Source organism: Phoca vitulina, unplaced genomic scaffold (assembly GCF_004348235.1).
Source record: "Phoca vitulina isolate PV1807 unplaced genomic scaffold, GSC_HSeal_1.0 scaffold5, whole genome shotgun sequence".
NCBI classification, from domain to species: Eukaryota; Metazoa; Chordata; class Mammalia; order Carnivora; family Phocidae; genus Phoca; species Phoca vitulina.
The window spans coordinates 67,697,618-67,714,521 of record NW_022589708.1 but is presented as its reverse complement, the minus strand read 5'-3'; the positions used below and the strand labels follow the sequence as shown (position 1 = coordinate 67,714,521).

At 35.9% G+C, this 16,904-nt stretch overlaps 1 long non-coding RNA gene across 2 annotated transcripts in view; it reads right to left on the bottom strand.

The window, feature by feature from the left end:
• The window catches only part of LOC116631730, a 223,087-nt gene that overhangs the window by 80,924 nt on the left and 125,259 nt on the right, over positions 1–16,904 (bottom strand). The window contains exons 2-4 of one of the 2 annotated variants that reach the window (XR_004299250.1): positions 15,211–15,264; positions 13,685–13,843; positions 4,422–4,559 (exon numbers count right to left, since the gene is read on the bottom strand). This is a non-coding gene — a long non-coding RNA (uncharacterized LOC116631730). Of the gene's footprint in view, positions 1–4,421; positions 4,560–13,684; positions 13,844–15,210; positions 15,295–16,904 lie in introns of those variants that run through there. The other variant, XR_004299249.1, reaches the window with a different exon arrangement.

Below are 16,904 nucleotides of genomic sequence, written 5' to 3'. Positions count from 1 at the left end.
GGGATGAATTAACACATCATTAGACATGTAGACTCGAATGTCACTAGGTGACAGTGACTGTGAGTTTAAGAGAGAAGAACGAAACTAGGGTGACGTGTAGGTTTCTGGCGTGACGTGTAGGTTCCTGGCCTGAATGATGAGCTGACTGAAACTGCCTTTCACTAACACAGGAGAAAATGGCTAGTACACTAAGTATGGGGTGCATTAGAGATGCCAAGACAGCCAGGCAGGCATAAGGGTCTGGGTTCAGGAGGAAAATGGGATGCAGATATAGGTTACAAAGAACAGATCCTATGGAGCTGGCCAGTCCACCCCCCACTGATTTCTTCCATGTCCAGAGTATATCTCCCACATCAATGTCCTGCCCCTTCCACCCACTCACATGTCTGGGAAGCAAACATAAATCAAAATCTGTTCATGAGTCACTGGCTTCAGAAATGTGCCTAATTTGCTCTCTGAAGTTGAGAACAGAGCCAGAACAGCCCCAGATTTTCAACTGGTAACTGTTTGGCCTTGGCTTTCTCTTAAATACCCTTAGCCTTGGCAACCTGGCTGTCTGAATTTATGGCTTGGCCCCTGGACTTTTATTGTTTCTGTCAACCCAGCCTGGACCATCCCCTTAGCCAAGCAGTACCCTGTGCTAGCCCAAGGGACTTTTTAAATAAAAATTAGGACAAAAACATCCTCTTTGGTTGGCATTCACTGTCTCAAGGACTCATAGTTTAGTGTCAGAAGATATCTTTCTGCTAATTAGAAAAGGTGGGCCTTGTGCAGGGCATAGGATCTATATGTGCAGCTCTGATCTGGCTTCGGACTGAGCTATTTGGCTCTTTGGAAGAGTGTCTATGCCCAGTTTAAGTCCTGAACCATTCTTGTGTCTCACTTATACTGCAGCTACCATCAGCAGCTTTTATACTTCACTTTACCCCTAGGCAAGTAATACCTGTGAGGAACAGACATGAATTGTCCTACCAAGGTGTAAGCCCATATTCCCAACTTTGGTCCACCTCTAAAAGTATATAGGAGTTCTGACAAGCAATCAAGGGTTAAACACCTTCATCCTCTACCCTTTGAATAGCACTAGCCCTGGGGGAAACCTGCCATCACTGGGAGAGGTCTTGCCCTCAGTATTTGGCAGCCAAGATCACAATCAAACCTCAGCACTGGTACCTCAGACATGTTCCACAGGACAGTGAACTTTATATATCCAGTATTCTATGGCTGAAATTGGGTTTGGCAGGCTAGCCTAAGAAAATAAGAAAATGATAATAAGTCAGATGAATAAATGTACATTAGGCTGCCACAAACCTGTGTGGAAGGATTTATCTCCTCTCTTTGAAGAAATTAGGCATTGGTGAACTTTCTATCTTATGAAGCCTCTGACTTCATGACAGATTCAGAGGAAAGAGAAGTAAGCTGTGTTTTAGAAAGTATTCCCTAGAATAGGAAACAGCAAGGGAAGTTTCTAGAATACACTGTCCATCCACCTAAAGATTCAGATGTAACAGCAAAAGCAGTTCTTCTGCCAAGCTGACCCCTGCTTGCACGCTCCGTTTATAAGTAAACATCTTAGAAGGAATGCTCATAGACATATTGGTAGTGAAAACAGATAACAGAGAAAGATTTTCAGAGGATATAAAGATCCCTGTATTAACATCTGAGGCTATATAGTCCTCCTCTCCACACTCTGTGTCAGTGAGAATTGACTGAGGACTCAGATTATAATCTTGTTCTGAATGGGCCAAAAAATAAAATACTCCTTAACTTCTTACCTAATAATTCATAAAGTTACCCTATCCTGAATGAGCTAATTTGGAAATAAATTACCTGTCCCAGGATAATTAAGAGCTTATTGTAAAAACAAAGTAACGAGGATGAAGAAACTTAGAAAATCAGCTAAAAAAGGTCCCAAGTGCCTCTTTAATAAATTACATTCCCTTAAAAGGCAATAGGCAATGGAATATAGCATCACACTAAAAATAATGGCTTTCCCCTTTTTAACTTTCATTGTTAATCTTAAAAAAATCAATCGATTTGTAATGAATGTTTCCTTCTTGGGCTGAGGAAGGTTCTGAGGAGAAAGCCTTATATAAAAGTCATTCTTCACCAAAAAAGAAACAAAATCTGGATCACAGTAAATATAATTAAGATGTACTCTATTTTTCTTTTCCTTTTTAGTTAGAAAATAAACCTTACTTTTTAGAGCAGCTTTAGGCTCACAGGAAAACTGACCGGAGGGTACAGAGATTTCCATATATCCCTGCCCCCACACATGCACAGCCTCCCCCACTGCCAACATCTCTGACCAGAGTGTTACATTTGTTCCAGTTGAACCAACACTGACACATCGTTATCACCCAAAGTCCCTAGCTTACTTTAAGTTTCACTCGTAGTGTAAATTTTGTGGATTCTGACAAATATCTAATGACAGGTATCTACCACTGTAGTATCATATGTAATAGTCTCACTGACCTAAAAATCCTCTGTGCTCCATCTATTCATCCTTCCCTCCCCACTAACCCCTGCAACCACTGACCTTTTTACTGTCTCCATAGTTCTGTCTTTTCCAGAAGGTCATGTAGTTTTCGGAATCATACAGTATCTAGCCTTTTCAGATTGGCTTCTTTCACTTAGTAATATTCATCTTTTCTCTTAAAGGCATTATAAAACTTCCCCAAAGCCATGTATGTTGATATGGCAAAGTGAGAAAAAGTATGAAGGCTCACACTCAAGTACTAATTTTGCCACTTCGAGCAAGTGACTTACCTTTAATAGGCCTTGGTTTTCTCATCTGTAAAATCAGGAAAACATTAATACCTATCCCACTAACTTTATGATGTTGTTGTGAAGGTCAGGTTTCTTTTCTTAAAAATGAAGGAGTGCATGGGTGGTGTAGTTGGTTTGAGCATCCAACTCTTGGTTTTGGCTCAGGTCTGATCTTGGGGTCATGAGATAGAGCCATGCATCAGGCTTCATGCTCAGCATGGAGTCTGCTTGGGTTTCTCTCTCCCTCTCCCCTTCCATACTCCCCACCTCTCAGTGTGTGTGTGTGTCCGTGTGTGTGTGCGCACGCGCACTCTCTCTCTCTTTCTAAAATAAATAAATAAATCTTTAAAAAAAGGAGGTACTAATGTCTATGTTGTAGAGTCCTTGTATGAATTAAATAGGTAATGTGCGTGAAGAGCTTAGCACCATGCCTAGAACATACTGCATATTTAATAATGGTAGCTGCCATGCTATTTTTATTTTAATGCATGCTAAATACTTTTTATTTGACCCTCTAAAACTATTCTCTGCTTTTTACCATCTTGCCTTGTGGGGCACAATTGCTAAATTGAATATACCTCCCTCTGGATTTCCTGATGAGGTCAACCAACGGGAGGTCTCAGAGGAGGTTAGAAGTTGGGAGGGAGAGAGATGGGTCTTTACTCCCTGTGCCTTTTTTCTGTCATACTGTAGTTTGGTTGTGGCTGCATTCCCCCTTGAAGGACAAAAATATTGCTGGGCAACCATCTTAGAGTTGGCTTCCCTTAACCCTGACCATCCCTATATAAGAAATCTCTTAAATTATCCCTTGAGGTAATTTAGGAAGTTTCTGTTGTTTTTTGTCAGGAAGACACATAATGTTTGCCCTTCATATTTATTGGCACAATTATTATTGTTTTTTTAACATTGTAAAGCAGCCAAGGGATCGTAAAATCAAGAACCATATGCAACTGTACAAAATCTTGCAAGTTATTATTGACATCCTTCTATATCCAACACTGGTCAGAATTTATGAAGATGTACTTTTAGATTCAATTTAAAAAGCGGAAAAATTTACAGAGATTTGGGAAAAAGATATAAAAATTGTAAAATATCTATAAGAAAGGCTGGTCAATTTTTCCTCATTAAAAATATACCAAAAAGTACAACAACAACAAATCGCTGGGTATTATTTAGCTTTGTAGCACAAAGGCAATTACTTAAAGTGCAGTTAATGTTTGTAGCTGATGTTTCCCAGATGTGTCCCCCAATGTAATACTTCATTTCTGGAACCATGGTGGGATATGGACCATCCCAATAGGGAAGACTTTTATAATAATAGTTCAAGGAGATTTTCAATTGCAGCAAGAATTTTCACTAATAATGAAGGAATTAATTGAAGTGCAAATAATCCTCTGCTATGGTTCTACGTTTGACAATGAACTAACCATTTTGCCTTAGCAAAATCACTGCCTGCATTTTTTTCCCAATTTTATAAATATTAATTATATAATATATATATTTATTACAAATCATGTTAAAATGAAAAACAGGTCAACCTTAGTGCTGAGTTTAAAACAAAAAAGTAATAGAGAATGTGCAAATGTGGTGTTGACTTTACTGCGTGAATGGGACATGACACTCCACCCAGAATATTCTGTAATAAAGCTACTTACTTTAGGTTTTGGTCGAGCTCCAGTTGACATCTGGTTTGGCAGACCATCAAGATTCTGGATGTTTCCAGTTTTATTTCTACAAATTCCTTTCCTCTGACGATTTTTTTTTTAAAGCTTAGTCTTCAGATTTATAGAATTCTGTAGAAAGAAATTTTAAGCAGGTTATTTTTCACATACAAAGAATTATTCTTAGGCAGTAATTCATCTCAATTAGTCAATAAAAATACATGTTTTGAAAATTAACATAAACTGTGGAATATTCCCCTATATTAATAATTTTTCCAAAGACATTTATGATTAGGCTCAGTGAGATCAGCCTAGTTAAGCCTAAGAACTTTTTGTTAATGAATGTAAATTTATAAATTAAAATTACTTTTAATCTACCAAGGTAAAATATAGTACTACATTGGCATCTCATAAAACTTTCTAAAATTCAAAACCAAAGGTGTCTTTAAAATGGAAATAATAAGATGTGGCTCATACAGAGCCACATTATTCTTATAGGCTTTAAGATCTCAGTTTATATATTTTGTTAAGTAGGGAAAAAATTATAAATTTATATTTCTGAGGGTTAGCTATAGAATTAAAATTACTAAAAACATATTAGCATAAAGAGAATCCTAAACTTTGTAGATACAGTAAAAGTCCTTTTCTAGAATGTTGGATAAATCCTCATTGAATTGGAGTAATTAAGTTTGTCTTGATTAATTCTTCCCACTGCTTGGAAGTCTTCCACATCTCTCTACGTCCAAGTTACTTATACAAGTTACCTAGCAGCCTCTAGTGCAAAGTTCTATCCTGGTCTATTTCTTCTGGAACAAGTATCAAGTTCTACAGAAGTAAGGAAGGTTAGAAATGTGAATTTTTCATTTAACTAAAATTTTACTCATTGATCATCAGGTTGTTTGCGGGCAGGGTGAATAAAAGATCTGGAACAAACAAATTTTATTGAATTGTATATGAATGTAGCACTGCCAAATACTAACTATATAACCTTGAACTTAATTTCCTCAAATCTTAATTTGTTCACCTATAAAACAATACTTTCTGACATTTATTGAACACTTCTTTGTGCCTGGCATATTTGACCAATGGAATGTAAGTCCATAGGAACCTGCCAAGTCTGAGTGGAATCATTAAATGTGAAGCTTGGAAATTACATTTTTCTTACTCTTGATGCCGCAGCTCTCCTGTGGTGAAAAGAAGTGACTATGATGATGAGAATAATAGTGATATGGTGATGATAATGGTAGATAACATATGTTTGACAGGCACTGTTACATGTTTTATATATTTACCTTTTAAAAACAATCCCGATTTGTTCTTTACACTAGAAGCTTACTAACTCAAAAATATGTCCTAGAAGGGTTTGAGGAAATAGAAGAGTGTGTACACACTTCTGCCCTCGAGAAAAGGCCACGAGGAAGCTAATGGGGCCATGTCTTACTTCAAGTATACACTGACTTTTAAACATATGACTTATTAAATTTCAAAAAAAGCAGCTTTAGACAACAAATAAGACTACAATGAACTGGCAGCCACGGGGGCTGACAATGCAGTGCGTCGGCATTGGGTTGACCAATGAGCACTACGCTCTTCTGATTACTGCTAATGTCTATCTCTGCCACTAGTGTAGACAATTTGACAGATGCCTAGAGGAACAACTCCCTGTGGGCTCATTTGTAAAATGAGGATGGTGCTGGCACCTATTTCAATAGGCTGCAGTGTACTGCGTGAAAGCCCCTGTAAGTACTGCTGGTGTTGCTGTTTTTACAACTCAGCAGGTGGGGACAGTCTTCTCCTTCAGGAAGTTAGGGACTATATCTTCTTCAGGAAAAAAATGACATTCGCTGACAGAATATTAAATATAAGATCCCGTGTGTGATACTTTCACATATATTACTTCGCTTTCTTCTTCCCAGCCATTCTGTGAGGTGAGTCTTGCTGTTTCATTTCATAAAACAATTGCTAAAGAGAATGAGTTCTCGATGAGGCTCACATGGCAAATGAGAGCACTTAGCTCTCTTGATTCTCCTCAGAGATTTCTCAACTCCCCTGGATTTCTCTTTGTATCCTTGCCCAGCCCCATCCCCACGCCCTCTTCTGTCTAAATACCATCATAAGCTCTCGCTCATCTGGTTAACAGGCCTGGGCTTCTCTTAGCCCTGTGGATGATGGATACCTGCAGAGATTAGGAAATGAGGCTGAAACTGTAGGAAGGAATTGACCATAACAACCCAGCAGCTTTCTAGAGCTCCCATGGCAAAGGCAGGGCCACTTACAGCACTTTTTGAATGCATGCTAAGGCACTTGATATTTTTGGCACTGTTATAAGTAATACCTTTTCGTAAGATTTACATTTTGTATGTTCTGTAATTGGTACATAAAAATTCAATTGATTTTTCTTAATTGATGTTGTGTCCATAAATATATGTAAGGTTTTTAATTAATGTTATATACTTGGGGGTGTTGTCTTTGTACTCTTATATATGGGACTAATAATACTTTTGTTTCCTTCCTATTCCTTTTACTTTTCTTTCTTTTATTTTCATTATTACTAGGCTAGGACCTCTAATCAGTGCTGATTAGAGGAGGTAAAAGATATATTGATCTTATTTCTGATTTTAAGGAGAATGCTTCCAACACTTCTCCATTTAAGTGTGATGCTGACTGTATATGGTTTTTGTTTTTGTGTTAATCAGGCAGTTTCTTTCTTTTGATAAAAAATTTTTAAATGAAAAGATATTGAATTTTACTGAATGTATTTCCTCCATCTATTAAGATAATCACATTTTTCTTCTTTAATCTCTTAAGTTATAAATCATATTAATCTTGTATTAAGCCAACCATGCATTCCTATATTATATCATCAAAGTAACTTTCAAGTCTTTAAAGACTATTTATCATAATGAATCTTGGAATTCATCAAATTCCCTTTAGATAACTGGACATATCAATCAACTACACTAAGATATTTACAATTTTTTTATTTTTTTTAAAGATTTTATTTATTCATTTATTTGAGAGAGTGAGAGAGAGAGAGAGCACATGAGAGGGGGGAAGGTCAGAGGGAGAAGCAGACTCCCTGCCGAGCAGGGAGCCCGATGCGGGCCTCGATCCCGGGACTCCAGGATCATGACCTGAGCTGAAGGCAGTCGTTTAACCAACTGAGCCACCCAGGCGCCCGGATATTTACAATTTTTTTAAAAGATTTTATTTATTTATTTGACACAGAGAGAGCACAAGCAGAGGGGAGTGGCAGGCAGAGGGAGAAGGAAAAGCAGGCTCCTCCCTGAGCAGGGAGCCTGATGTGGGACTCGATCCTAGGACCCTGGGATCATGACCCAAGCCAAAGGCAGACGCTTAACTGACTGAGCCACCCAAGGGCCCCGATATTTACAATTATTAAACCATCCTTACATGCATGACATCAACTGTGCTTGGATGTGATAAGCAATTCCTTTTAATCTTACTCAGTTTGGTTAGCTGCTGTTTTCTTTAGCATTTTTACATTCATATTCATTTTTGTCCTCTGTCAAGGTTTTGTATCAAGATGTTAGTTTCATAAAATAAACATGGAAGCTATACATCTTTATAAATGAGGTTCAGAAAATTTATATTGCATGAGAACTATCCATTCTTTGAAAATTTCAAAGGACTCACAGGCCTTTTGAGAACTTGTTTAATTTATCCCATTGGTTTTGGTCTATTCTGGTATGTGACTCCTGAATGAATTTTGACAATATATATTTTAATATAACATTATCTATTACAAAGTCTTTCAAATTTATTAGTAGACCTATGTACACTCTTGTACTTTTAAAATAATATTGTATCTGATATTATAGCCTTCTTGTTCCGAATTTTATTTCTGTTATTTAGTGGAAAGAGCCTAGTATTTAGGTTAGACAGACTCACCACTAAGGCAGACAAGTCAATTCACTTGTTAGATCTCAGCTTAATCACCACCGCCTCTGGGAAACCTTGCATCACTCCTGGGAGAGGTTTCTGTGGATTTCTGTACTTCCTCTATCAAAACATTTGTTTCACAGTATAATTGTTTGTTTAATGGGCAGCTTCAAAGTTAAACTGTAAACTCTACGAGAGTAACGACAAGGTATGTCTAGTTTACCACCACACACCTAGCACAGTGTCTGAAACAGAATGAACACTCAGTAAATCTTTGTTTGAACGAACAAGTTAATTGTTTCCATGTTTTACTCTGCCTGTCTCTTCCATAAGACCACAAGTTTTAATTGCCTTTTATAGCTACCATACCAAAAGAGCAGAAGAGTGATTAAAAATGCCAGCTCTGGAGCTCGAGTGCAGGGTTCAAAGCTAGGCTCTGCCATTCACTAGCTGTGTGACTATGAACAAATTACTTCACTTCTCTGTACTTCAGTTGCCTCTCTGTAAAACTAGAAATAATAATGCTGGACTGTAGGGAGTTTATATATGCCTGGTACACAGTAAATGATGAATTAATGATAGCTATTATTATGTTAGTACATGACAAGTAAATGAATGGATAAAAGAATAATGAACCTATGAAAATAGAGAAAATAATGATATTATTTTCTCTGCTCTGGGTGTTCTGAGGATCAAGTGACAGGAATTTTAAGTAATGAAAACCATTTGAAGTATTTTATTAGAACAATTACAAATGGGAAGCCCCAGTGGCCACAAGAAAGAGAACTGTTTTCTTCTTTGAAAAAAATGACAAGGCTAGAGAAATATTTAATAAGGTTTTGTTCCTATTTGGAGCAAAAAAATTGGAATATTTTTCTTAAATTGGATTTTTTCTTTTATATCTTAGTCTCTACAATACAACTAGGTTATTTCAAAGTTTAATTTAATGTTTTTATAACTATGAAATACCTGAATAAAAATTTTTCTTCAGACTTGATAGCTCTTTTGGAAATAATTTCTGATTTTCCAAATATTTTTTTCCCCTAGGTCTTTTTATCCATTACTTACTTTTTATAGTTCATACGTTATTCAAATAATGCCTCTTTATTTGTTTTTCTCCTGGACAAAGAAATTTTAAAATGCTATCCCTATAGTCATTCTCAAAGGTTGCCATGTGTAAATATTAGCCCTAGAGTATTAGACTTCACTGATGTAATAATAATTGAATATTTTTTCCTATATACAGCTGAGTCATGACATAGAAGTGCAAGAAACCAATAAGGAAATTCTCTTCCTAATGTGGGCCAAAATCTCATATTAAGAGAGCTAAGAAAAAAGTTGCTAAAATATTTACAGTTATGCAAATATACCAAAAATTGAAGTGGTGTGCTATTGTTGACTGTCCAAGTCTAAGAACAGATAAACAGCAAATTATTTGACTCATTTTACTCTTTTCAGAAGAAAAGAAATAAAAAATGGGAATACAAATAATCCTTTTCTTTAAAAAATTCTATGACATTTCTAAAATATACAATATTCTAATTTTTATATATTATTTAAAAGTACAGCATGCCATTCTCTAATTTCCTCATTTGCAAAGAAGAATCTTACTAATTAACTGATTTGGAAATTGAAGACCATTACATTTAATTTTTTAGAGGAAAGCACAACATTTATAAAGAAACATCCATATTTTAAAACATTTAAAATACTGACTTAATATCCAGTTGCAACAATAGGCATAAATAATGTAACATCAGTTTTTGATCCCAAATATAAATGAAGTGAGCCAAAGGTCAAAACTATGCATAGACTCAAAGTCACCTTTGCCATTTCAAGTAGTAGATGTGTTCTGTATCTCAAAAGAGAAGCTTGTGTAATTAACCTTCAGGAGAACATTAAAAACACAAAGAAGAAACTGAAAATTTTCCTGAGCTGAGCTAAAATAGTTTTTATTGAATTCATTTTTGACAATGTTTCTAATCTGTTCTTCCTATAACTGGGACTAATTTACTTATCCTGCCAAATTAGACTAAAAAAGACACACTTGATTCCAGATCCATCTGAGAGAGGCCTTCTAGTTTTTTGTATTCCTAGTTTTTTAGACACAAGATTCCTCTTCTCTATCACAATAATTACTATTTATTTAGTGCTTGTACTGAGTGTAGCAAAAGCAGGCTGCTGCCTAAATTCAGGTTATGCTTTTTCTGCTTACTGTTGTGTGACCTGAGCAAGTTACTTAAGTTCTCATTGTCTCTGCCATCTCATTAGATTAAAAATGGTGATATTAATAGGACCTACTAATAAGATTTTATTTATTATTTTCCATTTTGTTTTTTGGCACATATTGTATCAAGATGTTGTTAGGACTTCAGGAAGCCAGAGTTCTTTTTTTTTTTTTAAGATTTTATTTATTTATTTGACAGAGTGAGACACAGCGAGAGAGGGAACACAAGCAGGGGGAGAGGGAGAAGCAGACTTCCCACTGAGCAGGGAGCCTGATGCAGGGCTCCATCCCAGGACCCTGGGATCATGACCTGAGCCAAAGGCAGACACTTAACGACTGAGCCACCCAGGTGCCCCAGGAAGCCAGAGTTCTAATTGTATTATAACCTCTATGAGATCTATGACTACACCCTTGCTGATGGATCAAGTACCACAAAACAGTCAGTGGAGACCCAACACATACTGACCAAGGAAAAGCGCCATGCTGATTGAAGAACCCAAATGTCTTTTTCAAATCCCTCACTGGGATCCACTGAAGATGGATACAGAAGTGACAGAACAAAACATAAGATGTGAGAACACAGAAGACTCATGATGACATCCAGTTCAGCTTAACATAGTGACATATAGGACATGCTTTGGCAGTCTTGTGGCTTTGTCACTTGTACATAGTTGATTGCAGTATCTGCATCTTTCCCCTGCACCCAATGGCTTCCTTAGGCAAAGTATCTTTGGAGCCACTCAATTCTTGTCTCCATTCATTCATTCATTCATTCCCTCATATTCCAAACACTGTACAAGCACTGGGAAAACAAAAATAAATATATTTTCTTGAAGAGCTCTAGTCTAGGGAGAAAGAGTCATATAGATTGATAATATTATAAGGATTTAAACCAAAGTATATACACAATGATATGGGAACACAGACAATACAGCAAATAATTCTGCCTGGGGAAAAGGAAGAGTTCATAGAGAAAATAACCTTTAAACTGAGTTTTGAAGGAAGAATAGTACTATTTCAGGGGAAGAGAATCCCAGAGACATGAAAGCATAAAAAGAATATCGCATATTCAAAGAATAGTGAGGATTTTCGTCTGATTCCATCTGACTGGGCCTAGTGGATAATGGCAACACATGATGTGTGCGAGTGAAATGGGGGTCCTCAGATAAGAAGCCACATATTAAGGAGTTTGACGCTTTCCTGTAGGTAAGGAGAACCCTGTGGATTTCTTGTTGTTGTATTTTACGATGATAAAGCTAAAGAATACAGGGAGATTATATAAGTATCAAGGAGTTTAAACATGCCTTGGTATCTCAACATTTCTCATGTGAGTTCAACCTCCCTTGCCTCTGCTCCCTCCCTTTTTTGCAAATGGTTTTTCAAAACAATGTTTTTATCATCAACTATAAATATAAAAAAGTGCACAAACAGATGCACAGCTTAATGAATAACAACTGTGAAGAATCTTTTAACTACTATTTGGTCAAGAAGTAAAATGTTGCCAGAACTCTGCCCCATTCCTCTAACAAAATCCCCCAATATCCTCCATACCAATTCTAATCTCCTTCTTCCTCCCAAAAGGAATTGTTATGGACTTTTACAGTTATTATTTCCTTGCATTTTTCATAGCTTTATCAGTCAAATGTGTATCCCTAGATGCTAAAGTTAGTGCAGCCTCTATAAATTTTTTTGATATCTTTTAACTCTCTTAATCCATAACTTATTTCTGTTACAATTTACCTGTTGAAAAACCCAAGTTTTTCTACACTCTGTAGTTTTCCACAGTCCAAATTTTGCAAATTGCATGTTCAATAGTACATTTTAACTTGTTCCTGTCTTCTGTTTTTCTGAAAATCAGTATGTGAATCCGATTTGGGTTCCATGACTCTTGGTAGCGCTGAGTGCTTCCATCAAGAAATATATAATACCTGATTGTCTTTCTTTTTTATATTAGTCAGTGATGCTAACTACCTATATTTCTGAATTTATTAAGGGTTGCAACATGATTATATTTTAATTCTTTTTTCATTTATGAGTTGGAATATATTCATATAGAGATGTTTCCCTCATTTACTATTTGGTTAACCAGTGTTACGGTTCATAAAGGAAAGCAGGATAAATATTTAAGTCTTTCACTTCATTATTAGTTTTCAAGATAATGAATTGGTTTCCTATTATCTTCTAAAAATGATAATTCTTTTTAAAAAATATCATTATGAACACATGGATTTAAATATATTTGATGAGTTTCAATCCATTGCAATTATTCTCATGATTGAAGTTCACATTGTTCTACCTTTGGCCAATAGGAACCTTTTCAAGTAGTATTTGATAGCTTCCTAGCTATAAAATAACAAGCTATTCTAGGTTCATCTTGTACATTTCATCCCCTAAATCTAGAATTAGAAAATTTTCAAGAAGCTCTGATTTCTTTTAATGAGAAATTGCATTCCAAAAATACATTCTACACAATAAGGATACAATACTCATTGCTACTGGGTTGGTAATTAGTTTCTAGTTGTTTTCCACAGGGGAAAAAGAGAGGTACTTCATGAGTTCATATTGATACTTACAATTCAAATTTAGGATTACAGTACTTTTATTTAATCTCTAAGCTATTACATTTGTTTCCCCTTCCTTCTACACTGAGAACATTGGTTCCCAAGGACACAGGCTACAAATCCCATAGTTACTCATTTGTTTTTAACTCATATTATACACATGGGGTGCCTGGGTGGCTCAGCCGTTAAGCGTCTGCCTTCGGCTCAGGTCATGATCCCAGGGTCCTGGGATCGAGCCCCACATTGGGCTCCCTGTTCCGCGGGAAGCTTGCTTCTCCCTCTCCCGCTCCCCCTGCTTGTGTTCCTGCTCTCACTCTCTCTCTCTGTAAAAATAAATAAAATCTTTAAAAAAAAAAACCTCATATTACACACAGAATAGTCTCAAAATAACAATATCAATACTACCACCACATGAGTACTAAAAACACTTAAAAAAATTTTTTTTGCGTATGCTCTCCCCAATTCTCCATCCCTTTCTACATTTTTAACCATTATGTACTATACTCTCATTCTCTTAGCCTTCATTTTGTCTTAGTCCTACTAAGAACTACATATTCAATGCTCACCAGTTCTTCTGTTGATGTCTCTCTGGTCATTAGGTTACCTGAAGCTCAATCTCTAGTAGATTCTTCAGAAAGAGCTGAAGACTCCCGGTGCTTTTTTCATTTGAAAGTCAGTTTCACTGGATACAAAATGTTTGGCTCATGTCTTCTTTCCTTGAGAATCTAAAGAAATGAGAAAATCTTATTTTCTTTGAACAGAAAGAGTTGCTCTTGAAAAGTTTGATGATTATCTAATTATAATCTCCGATAGATTACATGCTTTTTCCCCCAGTCAAAGAGTATTTTTTCTCCCTTTTTTTTTTTTATTATTTTTTTATTTTTTTAAAGATTTTATTTATTTATTTGAGAGAGAGAAAGCATGAGAGAGGGGAGGGTCAGAGGGAGAAGCAGACTCCCTGCCGAGCAGGGAGCCCGATGCGGGACTCGATCCTGGGACTCCAGGATCATGACCTGAGCCGAAGGCAGTCGCTTAACCAACTGAGCCACCCAGGCGCCCCAAGAGTATTTTTTCTCTTAAACCCAATAATTGTACTAGAACATCTTTGTGTTCATCATTCTGGATTGATATTCTTAAGTGTATGGTGAGCTCTTTCAACATGTAACTTCAAATCCTTTTTATTTCAGAAAAGTTTTCTGAAATACAGTTATTTAGAATTTCTTCTGATCCCTTCATTTAGTTTTCTTTTGTGGACTTTTTAAAAAATATATCTTTTAAGAAATTCTATTCTCAAGTCATAAAAACATTCCAAAAGTTTTCAAGCTTTGACTTTTACTCTTAAGCTCTTAATACACCTGGAACTGAGTTTTGTGTATAGTATGATGTGTGTATACAATTCTTTTCATGAAAACATAGGAGAGAAATTTATGTTACTTGTACTTCTGAGCAATTTTTTCCTTTATCTCATGGAATTATGAATTAGTCTGATTCATATCTGGTGTCTGACTCAGTAAGAGGACCGTAAAGTGTAGCAATGCCTATGTTCACTTAAGGCAACAGAGCCAGAGAGAAAGAGCCATGTTAGGAACTCACTGTACTTCTACGTACAGCTTAGCCAAGGAAGGGCAAGTGCTTTGTGCGGACCAGATGCACACCTTCCAGATGAAGAAACCAGCCAAGAAGTCTCTTAGGAAGGACTACATTGCCAAGAGATATACTTAAGGGAAAGAACTACTTCTTTGGAGAAGCCAAAAGAATCTGGGTGAGGTGAACTCCTCAGATGTCCACGGCTAAGTGTTGGTTGAAGTCTTAAGTGGTCAGTTGGGGAACAAGGCCCATCTTAGAGTACTGTAGTTGGATATTCCAGGCAGAGGAATTTAGAGAGCCTGCTTTAAATATCAGTCAAGCCCCAAGAATATCAATTCCAGATTATTACACTACTGGCCATGTAAACCTGGATCTTTTCCCCCAATCCTTTCAACACTGTCCAGCTCTGGAGGAAAGCTCTACACACATGCTAGGCCCTTAACAATGATGGCTCTCATTATCAGTGCCCTTCTTTGCTATCACAGTCTGAGATATCATCTCTTACCTGATCATAGGGTATTTCCCATTGGATGAGTGTCTCCAATTATTCTCAAAGTTCCTAGAAAATAAGGACATATTTTATACTTACTTCATATTCATCAGAATATTATAAAGAACTTTGTACTTAGAATTTTTCAATAATTAGTTACTGATCAATAAGTAGAGGTAAGTGGAGTTAATATATTACAACAGGAATGCCTTGGGCCAGGCAAGAAAAGCCAATCAGCAGTCCTGAAATAGTACCTTTTATTAACCTAGTCAGCTTTTTACTAAATTTTCTAGTCTCAGGTTTCTCATTATCAATACAATGTCACTCTGTTTTACATCTTGGAGTCTCCTACTATAAAAGATCAGGCCTTTTATGTTATTTGGGGGTATCAGAATATCTTCTTTGGAATGGTACTCAAGCTCAATGAGAGCCAAATGACTTCACTGGCTGATGTGCTGTTGTGTGTAAAGTTCTCTAAGCTATGTAAGAGTGTTCTGAACAAAACAAGGAAAATAGTTGAAGATAGAGGAGAAGGGTGTGTTTTCCTTTGGATTTAAACATAATTCCTAAGGTAGACTTTTGAATTCAACATTTTTAAAAGGTCTTTTGCCTTTTAATCATTTAATTTAATCATGTAATCCTTGTTTTAAAGATGTTTGAAACCATATGCTTGATTTTTTTCATGCATTTTTCATGCCTCTATTTTGGGATCATGTATACTGTTATGTAGGCAGAAAAGAACATTTTCTTTTCTACTATATTTCTTTTATTCATATAATCCACTGTTGAAATACTGTTAAAAATGGCTATCGAACATTTCAATGTCTTCAGATATATTTACCTTCTTCTTAATCTAATCATTAAGTGCCTTCTGTAAACACCATGAGGGTAGGGATTGTGTCTGTTTTAAGATAATTTTATAAAAACTGAATTTTCTTTCATTAATCTATAAATTGTGTTAATCTACCATCCAAATGAAACACTCACCCCAAAGATGGACAGTAGGGAAAATTAAAATGCATTGTTTTCTTGATGAAAGAAGACATCATTCTTTTCTCATCTAGTAACTTTTCCAAATTCCAGACAAAATACAAGAAACAAAAATGGGTTTTCATTATCATGTAAATCTGAATATGAGTGGCCAAAAATAAAAACCAAAGTAACAAAGGCACTAACTGGAAATTTTAGCACCAAGTCATCATGTGAACACTCATATCGAGGATTCAAAAGCAGTGTAGCATAGATAATTAAATATTTAATCATGATAATGATTACTTATAATTTAAAAGCAGTTGAGGAAGAGTCATGTGGAATTATTTTTGAACTATAACAATTTCAAATTAATACACTTAACTAAAATACATTTTGTATTTTACATTTTACCACAGAAAACCAAAGGCAATCAATTAAGGATATAGTTGATTTTCAGTAATTTAAAAACAAAACTTCAAGAAGCAGATAATTGAGAGAAAATGTCAGTTTGCTGTTTTAATTTTAAAAATAATTCAATTGTATGAATTAAAGGGATATGACAAAGGGCTGCTCCAAAGGGAGGCAGCGCAGAGAGTTGTTATGTACTATATCGGTTGTTATGTACTAAGGTTAACTTTATTTTGAACATAGAAAACTTATATTCTTTCTCTTATTACAAAAGCTGAAGTAAGTATGTTCCAGTTCTCAATATGACTATTTGTGTTTTGGGGATAAAG